The following is an 18,183-nucleotide window of genomic DNA, read 5'->3' on the forward strand; positions in this document are numbered from 1 at the left end:
CTCATGTCTCCCCCCCCCTCGGTGTCCCCTCTCCCTCCTCATGTCTCCCCCCCCCTCTGTGTCCCCTCTCCCTCCTCATGTCTCCCCCCCCCTCTGTGTCCCCTCTCCCTTCTCATGTCTCCCCACCCCTCTGTGTCCCCTCTCCCTCCTCATGTCTCCCCCCCCCCTCGGTGTCCCCTCTCCCTCCTCATGTCTCCCCCCCCCCTCTGTGTCCCCTCTCCCTTCTCATGTCTCCCCCCCCCCTCTGTGTCCCCTCTCCCTTCTCATGTCTCCCCACCCCTCGGTGTCCCCTCTCCCTTCTCATGTCTCCCCCCCCCCCTCTGTGTCCCCTCTCCCTTCTCATGTCTCCCCACCCCTCTGTGTCCCCTCTCCCTTCTCATGTCTCCCCACCCCCTCTGTGTCCCCTCTCCCTTCTCATGTCTCCCCACCCCTCGGTGTCCCCTCTCCCTTCTCATGTCTCCCCCCCCCTCTGTGTCCCCTCTCCCTTCTCATGTCTCCCCCCCCCCCCTCTGTGTCCCCTCTCCCTTCTCATGTCTCCCCACCCCTCGGTGTCCCCTCTCCCTTCTCATGTCTCCCCCCCCCCCTCTGTGTCCCCTCTCCCTCCTCATGTCTCCCCCCCCCTCGGTGTCCCCTCTCCCTCCTCATGTCTCCCCCCCCCCCTCTGTGTCCCCTCTCCCTTCTCATGTCTCCCCCCCCCCCCTCTGTGTCCCCTCTCCCTTCTCATGTCTCCCCCCCCCCCTCTGTGTCCCCTCTCCCTTCTCATGTCTCCCCACCCCTCGGTGTCCCCTCTCCCTTCTCATGTCTCCCCCCCCCCCTCTGTGTCCCCTCTCCCTTCTCATGTCTCCCCCCCCCCCCTCTGTGTCCCCTCTCCCTTCTCATGTCTCCCCACCCCTCGGTGTCCCCTCTCCCTCCTCATGTCTCCCCCCCCCCTCTGTGTCCCCTCTCCCTTCTCATGTCTCCCCCCCCCCTCTGTGTCCCCTCTCCCTTCTCATGTCTCCCCACCCCTCTGTGTCCCCTCTCCCTCCTCATGTCTCCCCCCCCCCTCTGTGTCCCCTCTCCCTTCTCATGTCTCCCCACCCCCTCTGTGTCCCCTCTCCCTTCTCATGTCTCCCCCCCCCTCGGTGTCCCCTCTCCCTCCTCATGTCTCCCCCCCCCCTCTGTGTCCCCTCTCCCTTCTCATGTCTCCCCACCCCTCGGTGTCCCCTCTCCCTCCTCATGTCCCCCCCCCCCCTCGGTGTCCCCTCTCCCTCCTCATGTCTCCCCACCCCTCGGTGTCCCCTCTCCCTCCTCATGTCTCCCCCCCCCCCCTCTGTGTCCCCTCTCCCTCCTCATGTCTCCCCACCCCTCGGTGTCCCCTCTCCCTTCTCATGTCCCCCCCCCCCCTCGGTGTCCCCTCCTCGTGCCCCCCCCCCCCCCTCGGTGTCCCCTCTCCCTCCTCTGTATGTGTTGATGGCATATTGTGATCCTGCGGGTGACAGCGCCTCCCTGTTGTTTTCTTTCAGGGATTTATTGGGAGACGTCGGGGGGGGGGGGGGGGTCAGAAATTCAGAACAAACATTTTCTTCTTTTGTTTTTGCAAACGGTTTCCCGGTGCAGGCGCAGCCGGCGTCATTCTTCATTGCTGGTGACATGGCGTGCGACGGGCAGGATATGGTGCAGGGCAGAGGTCAGGACTGTCAGCACTTTGCCCTGCGACTGCTCCTCTGTATGAGGGGCATGGAAGGGGCAAGTTCTCACAGAGCTAGAGGTGGAAGAACCTCCAAACTTGATGCCAAGTTTGGGTCAGGTGATAGGGGGGGTCAGTGGGGAGATCTATGGGTATGGTAAGACTCCATGTTTGGGTCAGTGGGGAGATCTATGGGTATGGTAAGACTCCATGTTTGGGTCAGTGGGGAGATCTATGGGTATGGTAAGACTCCATGTTTGGGTCAGTGGGGAGATCTATGGGTATGGTAAGACTCCATGTTTGGGTCAGTGGGGAGATCTATGGGTACGGTAAGACTCCATGTTTGGGTCAGTGGGGAGATCTATGGGTATGGTAAGACTCCATGTTTGGGTCAGGCGATGGGGGGGGGTCAGTGGGGAGATCTATGGGTAAGGTAAGACTCCATGTTTGGGTCAGTGGGGAGATCTATGGGTATGGTAAGACTCCATGTTTGGGTCAGTGGGGAGATCTATGGGTATGGTAAGACTCCATGTTTGGGTCAGTGGGGAGATCTATGGGTACGGTAAGACTCCATGTTTGGGTCAGGCGATAGGGGGGGGGGTCAGTGGGGAGATCTATGGGTATGGTAAGACTCCATGTTTGGGTCAGTGGGGAGATCTATGGGTATGGTAAGACTCCATGTTTGGGTCAGGTGATAGGGGGGTCAGTGGGGAGATCTATGGGTACGGTAAGACTCCATGTTTGGGTCAGGAGATAGGGGGGGTCAGTGGGGAGATCTATGGGTACGGTAAGACTCCATGTTTGGGTCAGTGGGGAGATCTATGGGTATGGTAAGACTCCATGTTTGGGTCAGGCGATGGGGGGGGGGTCAGTGGGGAGATCTATGGGTAAGGTAAGACTCCATGTTTGGGTCAGTGGGGAGATCTATGGGTATGGTAAGACTCCATGTTTGGGTCAGTGGGGAGATCTATGGGTATGGTAAGACTCCATGTTTGGGTCAGGTGATAGGGGGGTCAGTGGGGAGATCTATGGGTACGGTAAGACTCCATGTTTGGGTCAGGAGATAGGGGGGGTCAGTGGGGAGATCTATGGGTACGGTAAGACTCCATGTTTGGGTCAGTGGGGAGATCTATGGGTATGGTAAGACTCCATGTTTGGGTCAGGCGATGGGGGGGGGTCAGTGGGGAGATCTATGGGTAAGGTAAGACTCCATGTTTGGGTCAGTGGGGAGATCTATGGGTATGGTAAGACTCCATGTTTGGGTCAGTGGGGAGATCTATGGGTATGGTAAGACTCCATGTTTGGGTCAGTGGGGAGATCTATGGGTATGGTAAGACTCCATGTTTGGGTCAGTGGGGAGATCTATGGGTATGGTAAGACTCCATGTTTGGGTCAGTGGGGAGATCTATGGGTACGGTAAGACTCCATGTTTGGGTCAGGCGATGGGGGGGGGGGTCAGTGGGGAGATCTATGGGTATGGTAAGACTCCATGTTTGGGTCAGTGGGGAGATCTATGGGTACGGTAAGACTCCATGTTTGGGTCAGGCGATGGGGGGGGGTCAGTGGGGAGATCTATGGGTATGGTAAGACTCCATGTTTGGGTCAGGTGATAGGGGGGTCAGTGGGGAGATCTATGGGTACGGTAAGACTCCATGTTTGGGTCAGGCGATAGGGGGGGTCAGTGGGGAGATCTATGGGTATGGTAAGACTCCATGTTTGGGTCAGTGGGGAGATCTATGGGTACGGTAAGACTCCATGTTTGGGTCAGTGGGGAGATCTATGGGTACGGTAAGACTCCATGTTTGGGTCAGTGGGGAGATCTATGGGTATGGTAAGACTCCTTGTTTGGGTCAGTGGGGAGATCTATGGGTATGGTAAGACTCCATGTTTGGGTCAGTGGGGAGATCTATGTGTATGGTAAGACTCCATGTTTGGGTCAGTGGGGAGATCTATGGGTATGGTAAGACTCCATGTTTGGGTCAGACGATAGGGGGGGTCAGTGGGGAGATCTATGGGTATGGTAAGACTCCATGTTTGGGTCAGGCGATAGGGGGGGGTCAGTGGGGAGATCTATGGGTACGGTAAGACTCCATGTTTGGGTTAGGCGATAGGGGGGTCAGTGGGGGCGTCCATGGGTGAAGACTCCATGTTTGGGTCAGTGGGGAGATCTATGGGTATGGTAAGACTCCATGTTTGGGTCAGGCGATAGGGGGGGGTCAGTGGGGAGATCTATGGGTATGGTAAGACTCCATATTTGGGTCAGTGGGGAGATCTATGGGTATGGTAAGACTCCATGTTTGGGTCAGTGGGGAGATCTATGGGTATGTAAGACTCCATGTTTGGGTCAGGCGATAGGGGGGGGGTCAGTGGGGAGATCTATGGGTATGGTAAGACTCCATGTTTGGGTCAGTGGGGAGATCTATGGGTACGGTAAGACTCCATGTTTGGGTCAGGCGATGGGGGGGGTCAGTGGGGAGATCTATGGGTATGGTAAGACTCCATGTTTGGGTCAGGTGATAGGGGGGTCAGTGGGGAGATCTATGGGTACGGTAAGACTCCATGTTTGGGTCAGGCGATAGGGGGGGTCAGTGGGGAGATCTATGGGTATGGTAAGACTCCATGTTTGGGTCAGTGGGGAGATCTATGGGTACGGTAAGACTCCATGTTTGGGTCAGTGGGGAGATCTATGGGTACGGTAAGACTCCATGTTTGGGTCAGTGGGGAGATCTATGGGTACGGTAAGACTCCATGTTTGGGTCAGTGGGGAGATCTATGGGTACGGTAAGACTCCATGTTTGGGTCAGTGGGGAGATCTATGGGTACGGTAAGACTCCATGTTTGGGTCAGTGGGGAGATCTATGGGTACGGTAAGACTCCATGTTTGGGTCAGTGGGGAGATCTATGGGTATGGTAAGACTCCATGTTTGGGTCAGGCGATAGGGGGGGTCAGTGGGGAGATCTATGGGTATGGTAAGACTCCATGTTTGGGTCAGTGGGGAGATCTATGGGTATGGTAAGACTCCATGTTTGGGTCAGTGGGGAGATCTATGGGTATGGTAAGACTCCATGTTTGGGTCAGTGGGGAGATCTATGGGTACGGTAAGACTCCATGTTTGGGTCAGTGGGGAGATCTATGGGTATGGTAAGACTCCATGTTTGGGTCAGTGGGGAGATCTATGGGTATGGTAAGACTCCATGTTTGGGTCAGTGGGGAGATCTATGGGTATGGTAAGACTCCATGTTTGGGTCAGTGGGGAGATCTATGGGTACGGTAAGACTCCATGTTTGGGTCAGTGGGGAGATCTATGGGTATGGTAAGACTCCATGTTTGGGTCAGTGGGGAGATCTATGGGTATGGTAAGACTCCATGTTTGGGTCAGTGGGGAGATCTATGGGTACGGTAAGACTCCATGTTTGGGTCAGTGGGGAGATCTATGGGTATGGTAAGACTCCATGTTTGGGTCAGTGGGGAGATCTATGGGTATGGTAAGACTCCATGTTTGGGTCAGTGGGGAGATCTATGGGTATGGTAAGACTCCATGTTTGGGTCAGTGGGGAGATCTATGGGTATGGTAAGACTCCATGTTTGGGTCAGGTGATAGGGGGGGGGTCAGTGGGGAGATCTATGGGTATGGTAAGACTCCATGTTTGGGTCAGTGGGGAGATCTATGGGTATGGTAAGACTCCATGTTTGGGTCAGTGGGGAGATCTATGGGTATGGTAAGACTCCATGTTTGGGTCAGTGGGGAGATCTATGGGTATGGTAAGACTCCATGTTTGGGTCAGGTGATAGGGGGGGGGTCAGTGGGGGCGTCCATGGGTGCAGACTCCATGTAGCTCAGGGTCACGCCATTAATATTTGGCCCTTGGTGGGAAATCGGTCACCATGCGGTCGCTTCGCTCTGTTTATTGCGGTGAAACAATCGTTCAGATAAACACTTTTCTTATTTTTGGCGGGGGAGGGGCGCTAGAAATCAGATAAGGCGCGGGGGGGGAGGGGTTGATGGACTTTGGCGATGAGTGTCAGTCGGCGGATCGGCGGCTCCCCAGACAATCGCCGTCTATATATACTGCGTGTATATTTAATAAAGCGCCTGACACAGACTGTTATCGCTTCAGGTTTCCCGCGCTCATCCCCTCCCTGTCGCCTGCCAAGTCCACTATATAAACACGACACGAAGGTTTCCGGAGCCGACCGCCGCGCCGCACTGCGACTAATTATATCGCTGGCAGAACAGGAAACGCTTTATTCCAGGAATGACAGTCAGAGTGTTAACCCCTCCACTGCCAACTTGTGCCCAGCGCCAACTCAGTGCGTTCACCCCTATACTGCCAACTTGTGCCCAGCGCCAACTCAGTGCGTTCACCCCTATACTGCCAACTTGTGCCCAGCGCCAACTCAGTGCGTTCACCCCTCCACCGCCAACGTCTGCCCAGCGCCAACTCAGTGCGTTCACCCCTCCACTGCCAACTTGTGCCCAGCGCCAACTCAGTGCGTTCACCCCTCCACTGCCAACGTCTGCTCAGCACCAACTCAGCGCGTTCACCCCTCCACTGCCAACTTGTGCCCAGCACCAACTCTGTGCGTTCACCCCTATACTGCCAACTTGTGCCCAGCGCCAACTCAGTGCGTTCACCCCTCTACCGCCAACGCCTGCCCAGCGCCAACTCAGTGCGTTCACCCCTCCACCGCCAACTTGTGCCCAGCACCAACTCAGTGCGTTCACCCCTCTACCGCCAACTTCTGCCCAGCACCAACTCAGTGCGTTCACACCTCTACCGCCAACGTCTGCCCAGCGCCAACTCGGTGCGTTCACCCCTCTACCGCCAACGTCTGCCCAGCACCAACTCAGTGCGTTCATCCCTCTACTGCCAACTTGTGCCCAGCGCCAACTCAGTACGTTCATCCCTCTACTGCCAACTTGTGCCCAGCGCCAACTCAGTGCGTTCATCCCTCTACTGCCAACTTGTGCCCAGCGCCAACTCAGTGTGTTCACCCCTCTACTGCCAACTTGTGCCCAGCGCCAACTCAGTGCATTCACCCCTCTACCGCCAACGTCTGCCCAGCACCAACTCAGTGCGTTCACCCCTCCACTGCCAACGTCTGCCCAGCACCAACTCAGTGCGTTCACCCCTCCACTGCCAACTTGTGCCCAGCACCAACTCGGTGCGTTCACCCCTCCACTGCCAACTTGTGCCCAGCACCAACTCAGTGCGTTCACCCCTCCACTGCCAACTTGTGCCCAGCGCCAGATCAGTGCGTTCACCCCTATACTGCCAATGTCTGCCCAGCGCCAACTCAGTGCGTTTACCCCTATACTGCCAACTTGTGCCCAGCGCCAACTCAGTGCGTTCACCCGTCTACCGCCAACGTCTGCCCAGCACCAACTCAGTGCGTTTTGGGGTCCCCGGGATATTATCGGGGGGATCCAGTGATGGAGGATCTGGTGCTTTCTCTGAGGGGTCGTGTCCTGATATTTTGGGGTCCCCGGGATATCGGGGGGATCCAGTGATGGAGGATCTGGTGCTTTCCCTCAGGGGTCGTGTCCTGATATTTTGGGGTCCCCGGGATATTATGGGGGGGATCCAGTGATGGAGGATCTGGTGCTTTCTCTGAGGGGTCGTGTCCTGATATTTTGGGGTCCCCGGGATATTATCGGGGGGGATCCAGTGATGGAGGATCTGGTGCTTTCTCTGAGGGGTCGTGTCCTGATATTTTGGGGTCCCCGGGATATTATCGGGGGGATCCAGTGATGGAGGATCTGGTGCTTTCTCTGAGGGGTCGTGTCCTGATATTTTGGGGTCCCCGGGATATCGGGGGGATCCAGTGATGGAGGATCTGGTGCTTTCCCTCAGGGGTCGTGTCCTGATATTTTGGGGTCCCCGGGATATTATGGGGGGGATCCAGTGATGGAGGATCTGGTGCTTTCTCTGAGGGGTCGTGTCCTGATATTTTGGGGTCCCCGGGATATTATCGGGGGGATCCAGTGATGGAGGATCTGGTGCTTTCTCTGGGGGGTCGTGTCCTGATATTTTGGGGTCCCCGGGATATTGGGGGGATCCAGTGATGGAGGATCTGGTGCTTTCTCTGAGGGGTCGTGTCCTGATATTTTGGGGTCCCTGGGATATTATCGGGGGGATCCAGTGATGGAGGATCTGGTGCTTTCTCTGAGGGGTCGTGTCCTGATATTTTGGGGTCCCCGGGATATTATCGGGGGGATCCAGTGATGGAGGATCTGGTGCTTTCTCTGAGGGGTCGTGTCCTGATATTTTGGGGTCCCCGGGATATCGGGGGGATCCAGTGATGGAGGATCTGGGGCTTTCTCTGAGGGGTCGTGTCCTGATATTTTGGGGTCCCCGGGATATCGGGGGAATCCAGTGATGGAAGATCTGGTGCTTTCTCTGAGGGGGTCGTGTCCTGATATTTTGGGGTCCCCGGGATATTATCGGGGGGATCCAGTGATGGAGGATCTGGTGCTTTCTCTGAGGGGTCGTGTCCTGATATTTTGGGGTCCCCGGGATATTATCGGGGGGGATCCAGTGATGGAGGATCTGGTGCTTTCTCTGAGGGGTCGTGTCCTGATATTTTTGGGTCCCCGGGATATTATCGGGGGGATCCAGTGATGGAGGATCTGGTGCTTTCTCTGAGGGGTCGCGTCCTGATATTTGGGGTCCCCGGGATATTATCGGGGGGATCCAGTGATGGAGGATCTGGTGCTTTCTCTGAGGGGTCGTGTCCTGATATTTTGGGGTCCCCGGGATATTATCGGGGGGATCCAGTGATGGAGGATCTGGTGCTTTCTCTGAGGGGTCGTGTCCTGATATTTGGGGTCCCCGGGATATTATCGGGGGGATCTAGTGATGGAGGATCTGGTGCTTTCTCTGAAGGGTCGTGTCCTGATATTTCGGGGTCCCCGGGATATTATCGGGGGGATCCAGTGATGGAGGATCTGGTGCTTTCTCTGAGGGGTCGTGTCCTGATATTTTGGGGTCCCCAGGATATTATCGGGGGGATCCAGTGATGGAGGATCTGGTGCTTTCTCTGAGGGGTCGTGTCCTGATATTTTGGGGTCTCCGGGATATCGGGGGGATCCAGTGATGGAGGATCTGGTGCTTTCTCTGAGGGGTCGTGTCCTGATATTTTGGGGTCCCCGGGATATTATCGGGGGGATCCAGTGATGGAGGATCTGGTGCTTTCTCTGAGGGGTCGTGTCCTGATATTTTGGGGTCCCCGGGATATTATCGGGGGGGATCCAGTGATGGAGGATCTGGTGCTTTCTCTGAGGGGTCGTGTCCTGATATTTTGGGGTCCCCGGGATATTATCGGGGGGATCCAGTGATGGAGGATCTGGTACTTTCTCTGGGGGGTCGTGTCCTGATATTTTGGGGTCCCCGGGATATCGGGGGGATCCAGTGATGGAGGATCTGGTGCTTTCTCTGAGGGGTCGTGTCCTGATATTTGGGGTCCTCGGGATATCGGGGGGATCCAGTGATGGAGGATCTGGTGCTTTCTCTGAGGGGTCGTGTCCTGATATTTTGGGGTCCCCGGGATATTATCGGGGGGATCCAGTGATGGAGGATCTGGTGCTTTCTCTGAGGGGTCGTGTCCTGATATTTTGGGGTCCCCGGGATATTATCGGGGGGATCCAGTGATGGAGGATCTGGTGCTTTCTCTGAGGGGTCGTGTCCTGATATTTTGGGGTCCCCGGGATATCGGGGGGATCCAGTGATGGAGGATCTGGTGCTTTCTCTGAGGGGTCGTGTCCTGATATTTTGGGGTCCCCGGGATATTATCGGGGGGATCCAGTGATGGAGGATCTGGTGCTTTCTCTGAGGGGTCGTGTCCTGATATTTTGGGGTCCCCGGGATATTATCGGGGGGATCCAGTGAAGGAGGATCTGGTGCTTTCTCTGGGGGGTCGTGTCCTGATATTTTGGGGTCCCCAGGATATTATCGGGGGGATCCAGTGATGGAGGATCTGGTACTTTCTCTGGGGGGTCGTGTCGTGATATTTTGGGGTCCCTGGGATATCGGGGGGATCCAGTGATGGAGGATCTGGTGCTTTCTCTGAGGGGTCGCGTCCTGATATTTTGGGGTCCCCGGGATATCGGGGGGATCCAGTGATGGAGGATCTAGGAATTTCTCTGAGGGGTCGTGTCCTGATATTTTGGGGTCCCCGTAATATCGGGGGGATCTAGTGATGGAGGATCTGGTGCTTTCTCTGAAGGGTCGTGTCCTGATATTTTGGGGTCCCCGGGATATTATTGGGGGGATCCAGTGATGGAGGATCTGGTGCTTTCTCTGAGGGGTCGTGTCCTGATATTTTGGGGTCCCTGGGATATTATCGGGGGGATCCAGTGATGGAGGATCTGGTGATTTCTCTGAGGGGTCGTGTCCTGATATTTTGGGGTCCCCGGGATATTATCGGGGGGATCCAGTGATGGAGGATCTGGGGCTTTCTCTGAGGGGTCGTGTCCTGATATTTTGGGGTCCCCGGGATATTATCGGGGGGATCCAGTGATGGAGGATCTGGTGCTTTCTCTGAAGGGTCGTGTCCTGATATTTTGGGGTCCCCGGGATATTATCGGGGGGATCCAGTGATGGAGGATCTGGTGCTTTCTCTGAGGGGTCGTGTCCTGATATTTTGGGGTCCCCGGGATATTATGGGGGGGATCCAGTGATGGAGGATCTGGGGCTTTCTCTGAGGGGTCGTGTCCTGATATTTTGGGGTCCCCGGGATATTATCGGGGGGATCCAGTGATGGAGGATCTGGTGCTTTCTCTGAGGGGTCGTGTCCTGATATTTTGGGGTCCCCGGGATATTATCGGGGGGATCCAGTGATGGAGGATCTGGTGCTTTCTCTGTGGGGTCGTGTCCTGATATTTTGGGGTCCCCGGGATATTATCGGGGGGATCCAGTGATGGAGGATCTGGTGCTTTCTCTGAGGGGTCGTGTCCTGATATTTTGGGGTCCCCGGGATATCGGGGGGATCCAGTGATGGAGGATCTGGTGCTTTCTCTGTGGGGTCGTGTCCTGATATTTTGGGGTTCCCGGGATATCGGGGGGATCCAGTGATGGAGGATCTGGTGCTTTCTCTGAGGGGTCGTGTCCTGATATTTGGGGTCCCCGGGATATTATCGGGGGGATCCAGTGATGGAGGATCTGGTGCTTTCTCTGAGGGGTCGTGTCCTGATATTTTGGGGTCCCCGGGATATTATCGGGGGGATCCAGTGATGGAGGATCTGGTGCTTTCTCTGAGGGGTCGTGTCCTGATATTTTGGGGTCCCCATGATATTATCGGGGGGATCCAGTGATGGAGGATCTGGTGCTTTCTCTGAGGGGTCGTGTCCTGATATTTTGGGGTCCCCGGGATATCGGGGGGATCCAGTGATGGAGGATCTGGTGCTTTCTCTGAGGGGTCGTGTACTGATATTTGGGGTCCCCGGGATATTATCGGGGGGATCCAGTGATGGAGGATCTGGTGCTTTCTCTGTGGGGTCGTGTCCTGATATTTGGGGTCCCCGGGATATTATCGGGGGGGATCCAGTGATGGAGGATCTGGTGCTTTCTCTGAGGGGTCGTGTCCTGATATTTTGGGGTCCCCGGGATATCGGGGGGATCCAGTGATGGAGGATCTGGTGCTTTCTCTGTGGGGTCGTGTCCTGATATTTTGGGGTTCCCGGGATATCGGGGGGATCCAGTGATGGAGGATCTGGTGCTTTCTCTGAGGGGTCGTGTCCTGATATTTGGGGTCCCCGGGATATTATCGGGGGGATCCAGTGATGGAGGATCTGGTGCTTTCTCTGAGGGGTCGTGTCCTGATATTTTGGGGTCCCCGGGATATTATCGGGGGGATCCAGTGATGGAGGATCTGGTGCTTTCTCTGAGGGGTCGTGTCCTGATATTTTGGGGTCCCCGGGATATTATCGGGGGGATCCAGTGATGGAGGATCTGGTGCTTTCTCTGAGGGGTCATGTCCTGATATTTTGGGGTCCCCGGGATATTATCGGGGGGATCCAGTGATGGAGGATCTGGTGCTTTCTCTGAGGGGTCGTGTCCTGATATTTTGGGGTCCCCGGGATATTATCGGGGGGATCCAGTGATGGAGGATCTGGGGCTTTCTCTGAGGGGTCGTGTCCTGATATTTTGGGGTCCCCGGGATATTATCGGGGGGATCCAGTGATGGAGGATCTGGTGCTTTCTCTGAGGGGTCGTGTCCTGATATTTGTGGTCCCCGGGATATCGGGGGGATCCAGTGATGGAGGATCTGGTGCTTTCTCTGAGGGGTCGTGTCCTGATATTTTGGGGTCCCCGGGATATCGGGGGGATCCAGTGATGGTGGATCTGGTGCTTTCTCTGAGGGGTCGTGTCCTGATATTTGGGGTCCCCGGGATATTATCGGGGGGATCCAGTGATGGAGGATCTGGTGCTTTCTCTGTGGGGTCGTGTCCTGATATTTTGGGGTCCCCGGGATATTATCGGGGGGATCCAGTGATGGAGGATCTGGTGCTTTCTCTGAGGGGTCGTGTCCTGATATTTTGGGGTCCCCGGGATATCGGGGGGATCCAGTGATGGAGGATCTGGTGCTTTCTCTGAGGGGTCGTGTCCTGATATTTTGGGGTCCCCGTGATATCGGGGGGATCCAGTGATGGAGGATCTGGTGCTTTCTCTGAGGGGTCGTGTCCTGATATTTTGGGGTCCCCGGGATATTATCGGGGGGATCCAGTGATGGAGGATCTGGTGCTTTCTCTGAGGGGTCGTGTCCTGATATTTTGGGGTCCCCAGGATATTATCGGGGGGATCCAGTGATGGAGGATCTGGTGCTTTCTCTGAGGGGTTGTGTCTTGATATTTTGGGGTCCCCGGGATATCGGGGGGATCCAGTGATGGAGGATCTGGTGCTTTCTCTGAGGGGTCGTGTCCTGATATTTTGGGGTCCCCGGGATATTATCGGGGGGATCCAGTGATGGAGGATCTGGTGCTTTCTCTGAGGGGTCGTGTCCTGATATTTTGGGGTCCCCATGATATTATCGGGGGGATCCAGTGATGGAGGATCTGGTGCTTTCTCTGAGGGGTCGTGTCCTGATATTTTGGGGTCCCCGGGATATCGGGGGGATCCAGTGATGGAGGATCTGGTGCTTTCTCTGAGGGGTCGTGTACTGATATTTGGGGTCCCCGGGATATTATCGGGGGGATCCAGTGATGGAGGATCTGGTGCTTTCTCTGTGGGGTCGTGTCCTGATATTTGGGGTCCCCGGGATATTATCGGGGGGGATCCAGTGATGGAGGATCTGGTGCTTTCTCTGAGGGGTCGTGTCCTGATATTTTGGGGTCCCCATGATATTATCGGGGGGATCCAGTGATGGAGGATCTGGTGCTTTCTCTGAGGGGTCGTGTCCTGATATTTTGGGGTCCCCGGGATATCGGGGGGATCCAGTGATGGAGGATCTGGTGCTTTCTCTGAGGGGTCGTGTACTGATATTTGGGGTCCCCGGGATATTATCGGGGGGATCCAGTGATGGAGGATCTGGTGCTTTCTCTGTGGGGTCGTGTCCTGATATTTGGGGTCCCCGGGATATTATCGGGGGGATCCAGTGATGGAGGATCTGGTGCTTTCTCTGAGGGGTCGTGTCCTGATATTTGGGGTCCCCGGGATATTATCGGGGGGGATCCAGTGATGGAGGATCTGGTGCTTTCTCTGAGGGGTCGTGTCCTGATATTTGGGGTCCCCGGGATATTATCGGGGGGATCCAGTGATGGAGGATCTGGTACGGAGACATTTCTCTATATTTAGATTTCCACTCTAATAATGAACATTGTGTCTTGCTGTCACCAGGAGCCCCCCCCCCACCCCCACTTTCCGTTTCCGTAGAAACCACTGATTACATATCTGGAGTCAGGCAGTGATTGGGCACTGAGGAGCCCTCCGCAGAATGGATCCCATGGGACCCCGTCTGTCCTTCTTCCTTCCTACTGGATGGCAGACAGTCCAGGAGGTGACACCGCGACCCGTCACCTGGCTCTGCGGGGGTTAAATGAGTCCAAACAGGATGTGTGGCTGACTCCGCCCCTCCTGCATCCTGTTTATTCTGCTATATCCCATCCCTGACACCTCCTTGTCACCCCGGGGTCACCGGGACCCGTTCCAGACACCTTCTCCATCCCTGACAGTCCCCGAAGGACACAAGTGTGTGATATCAGTCCCTCATCAATTCTACACTATATTCCCAAAAGTATTGGGACGCCTGTATTATATACACTATATTCCCAAAAGTATTGGGACGCCTGTATTATATACACTATATTCCCAAAAGTATTGGGACGCCTGTATTATATACACTATATTCCCAAAAGTATTCGCTTCTCTGCCTTTTGGCGAAGATCAAGTGTAGTATCTGTTCTTATCAGTTGCCAGTAGGTGGCGCTAAGCTGACTGTCCCCGGTACCCTGTGGCAGGGGGAAAGGGATGGCAGTCGGCGGACGCTAAGCCTGTTGGTGTGGAGGTGGAAGCCTTCTGATCGGGACAGAGAGGCATGAGGTCGAAGCCAAGAGGCCGGGTCCCTGGCCGTTGGCCTGGATTTGGTGGTATCTGCCCCAGTCAGTTGTTCTGGAGGGAACCCTTGCTTCTCCTTTATCCGGGATGGAGCGGGTAGTACTTCCAGAATGTGATTAGGTGGGAGAGATAGGGGTTGTGGGTGGAGTCTGCGTCAGTAGGCTCTCCCCGACCTCTTCTCCTACCTTCCTGGCTGGGAAGGGTGCTGCCGGTCCAGACCGGGGGCTAGGGACCGTTGAAAAGCCCGTGGAGATTGTGCCCCTGGAGTGGCAGTCCAGGGGTGCCATACATTGCACGAGTGTTTGAGGGGCACTCATCGTGTGGCACCTTCAGGTCACTGATCTCCACAACACACTTTTCACACCTGCCGCTTGGGCCGGGCCTTTTGGCTAGGACCAGTGGAATTTTTATCCTGGCCGGAGGGCTGGCCAATGTATTTCACATTGGTCACTTTCCTCACCTTCCCATCTTCCTTTTCCCCATTTTCCTTTTTTATTTTACCCCGTGTTTGTCTTGTTTTGTCACTTTTTTTTGTTTGGTGCTTGCACTTTATGTGTGGCGAGTAGGGTGCTGGTCCTTGGGCCGGCCTCTGAAAGTCTTGGGAGTTGGTAGACTCGGCCTTCTGGCTTAGTTCACCGGCTCTCATGGGGTCTCCCTTCGGGGGAGCCTCACCGAGGAGGGTTCTGTTTCGGCAGTCCCTCCGAGGATGTTGGGTCCTTGTGGCTTCGGCTGTATGGGCCACTGTAACTCTTTTCCCTGTCAGGAGCCTAACGCCCCGGGGGATCAGAGACGGGTCCTCTTCGGAGGACCACTGACGTATGCACCCGTCGCCAGGCCCGGACTGGCCATAGGGCATACCGGGCATATGCCCGGTGGGCCGCGGCGGCCCGCGGGCCGGTAGCGGCCCGCGAATGGCCCTTGGCGGCCCGCGGGCCGATCGCGGCCCGCGAACGGCCCTCGGCGGCCAGCATGTCACTTCTACCCAGAGGTGTACCAAGGCCCTTGGGCTGGGTTGCAAGAATGCATTTGCCCCCTGGGCTGCTCTAATGTCCTGCAAAAAGGCCACTGAGCTGGCCGAGTGCGCCACCTGCCACAAGTTGTGGATTGTCCACTGGCCACGTCACCTGCCATGTCACCTGGCCACGTCACCTGCCACAAGTTGTGGATTGTCCACTTGCCATGTCACCTGGCCACGTCACCTGCCACGTCACCTGGCCACATCACCTGCCACAAGTTGTGGATTGTCCACTGGCCACATCACCTGCCACGTCAACTGGCCACGTCACCTGCCACAAGTTGTGGAATGTCCACTAGCCACGTGACCTGACCACGACACCTGCCACAAGTTGTGGATTGTCCATTTGCCATGTCACCTGCCACAAGTGGATTATGCACTTGCCAAATCACCTGGCCACGTCACCTGCCACAAGTTGTGGATTGTCCACTTGCCATGTCACCTGGCCACGTCGCCTGCCACGTCACCTGGCCACATCACCTGCCACGTCACCTGGCCACAAGTTGTGGATTATCCACTGGCCACATCACCTGCCACGTCAACTGGCCACGTCAATTGCCACAAGTTGTGGATTGTCCACTGGCCACGTGACCTGGCCACGTCACCTGCCACATCACCTGGCCACGTCACCTGCCACAAGTTGTGGGTTGTCCACTGGTCACGTCACCTGGCCACGTCACCTGCCACAAGTTGTGGATTGTCCACTTGCCATGTCACCTGCCACGTCACCTGGCCACGTCACCTGCCACATCACCTGGCCACGTCACCTGCCACAAGTTGTGGAATGTCCACTGGCCACGTCACCTGCCACATCAACTGGCCACGTCACCTGCCACAAGTTGTGGATTGTCCACTTGAAACGTCACCTGCCTCAAGTTGTGTATTGTTCACTTGCCACGTCATCTGCCATGTCACCTGGCCACGCCACCTGCCACAAGTTGTGGATTGTCCACTGGCCACGTCACCTGGCCACGTCACCTGCCACAAGTTGTGGAATGTCCACTTGCCATGTCACCTGGCCACGTCACCTTCCACGTCACCTGGCCACGTCACCTGCCACAAGTTGTGGATTGTCCACTTGTCACATCACCTGCCACAAGTGGATTATGCACTTGCCAAATCACATGGCCACGTCACCTGCCACAAGTTGTGGATTGTCCACTGGCCACGTCACCTGGCCACGTCACCTGCCATGTCACCTGGCCACGTTACCTGCCACAAGTTGTGGATTGTCCACTTGCCATGTCACCTGGCCACGTCACCTGCCACGTCACCTGGCCACATCACCTGCCACGTCACCTGCCACAAGTTGTGGATTATCCACTGGCCACGTCACCTGCCACGTCAACTGGCCACGTCAATTGCCACAAGTTGTGGATTGTCCACTGGCCACGTGACCTGGCCACGTCACCTGCCACATCACCTGGCCACGTCACCTACCACAAGTTGTGGATTTTCCACTTGCCACGTCACCTGCTTCAAGTTGTGTATTGTCCACTTGCCATGTCATCTGCCATGTCACCTGGCCACGCCACCTGCCAAAAGTTGTGGGTTGTCCACTGGCCACGTCACCTGGCCACATCACCTGCCACAAGTTGTGGATTGTCCACTTGCCATGTCACCTGGCCACGTCACCTGCCACGTCACCTGGCCACGTCACCTGCCACATCACCTGGCCACGTCACCTGCCACAAGTTGTGGAATGTCCACTGGCCACATCACCTGCCACGTCAACTGGCCACGTCACCTGCCACAAGTTGTGTATTGTCCACTTGCCACGTCATCTGCCACGTCAACTGGCCATGTCACCTGCCACAAGTTGTGGATTGTCCACTTGCCACGTCACCTGCCACAAGTGGATTATCCACTTGCCAAATCACCTGGCCACGTCACCTGCCACAAGTTGTGGATTGTCCACTGGCCACATCCCCCTCTCTGCATATTAAGTGTTATATTACAGCAGCCTGTGACAGTTTCTTGCCCTCCTAGATGTTATGATGTGGGTTCACACTGGCAAGCTGCAGTTTAGCTGCAGTTCTGGCATGTTACCCTCCAGTCCCATAGACTTCTATTAGGTTGTACATTTTTGCTGCATGTCCTGAAAGTGCACAAAAAGTCCTGCATGCCGCATCTGTGGTGCAATTCCAAAAAATGCAGCAAAAACGCACAATTTCTAATTAGAAGTCTGAGGGACTGGGGCTTTGGAAAACCGCCACAGTGGCGGCCTGTCCATTAAGGGCACACGGGCACTGCCCCCTCCATTATGCCACCCCCATATGTAAAATGGATAGATTCATGCCTGACCGGCCACTAAGATGGGGTAAGTGTCGGTCAGACAGCGAGTGGGTGGAGGGTGTGTCACAGTGGCTGCATTTGATGGGACAAAGTGGCTGCATTTGATGGGGCACAGTGGCTGCATTTGATGGGACAAAGTGGCTGCATTTGATGGGGCACAGTGGCTGCATTTGATGGGACAAAGTGGCTGCATTTGATGGGGCACAGTGGCTGCATTTGATGGGACACAGTGGCTGCATTTGATGGGGCACAGTGGCTGCATTTGATGGGGCACAGTGGCTGCATTTGATGGGGCACAGTGGCTGCATTTGATGGGGCACAGTGGCTGCATTTGATGGGGCACAGTGGCTGCATTTGATGGGACAAAGTGACTGCATTTGATGGGGCACAGTGGCTGCATTTGATGGGACAAAGTGGCTACATTTGATGGGGCACAGTGGCTGCATTTGATGGGGCACAGTGGCTGCATTTGATGGGGCACAGTGGCTGCATTTGATGGGACAAAGTGGCTGCATTTGATGGGGCACAGTGGCTGCATTTGATGGGACAAAGTGGCTGCATTTGATGGGGCACAGTGGCTGCATTTGATGGGGCACAGTGGCTGCATTTGATGTGACACAATGGCTGCATTTGATGTAGCACAGTGGCTGCATTT

At 55.9% G+C, this 18,183-nt stretch overlaps 1 pseudogene; it reads left to right on the forward strand.

The window, feature by feature from the left end:
- The first annotated feature begins 14,021 nt into the window (after positions 1-14,021).
- On the forward strand, positions 14,022-14,152 carry LOC120923429 (annotated as a pseudogene).
- The last annotated feature ends 4,031 nt before the right edge of the window (positions 14,153-18,183 follow it).

This window comes from Rana temporaria, unplaced genomic scaffold (assembly GCF_905171775.1).
Source record: "Rana temporaria unplaced genomic scaffold, aRanTem1.1, whole genome shotgun sequence".
NCBI classification, from domain to species: Eukaryota; Metazoa; Chordata; class Amphibia; order Anura; family Ranidae; genus Rana; species Rana temporaria.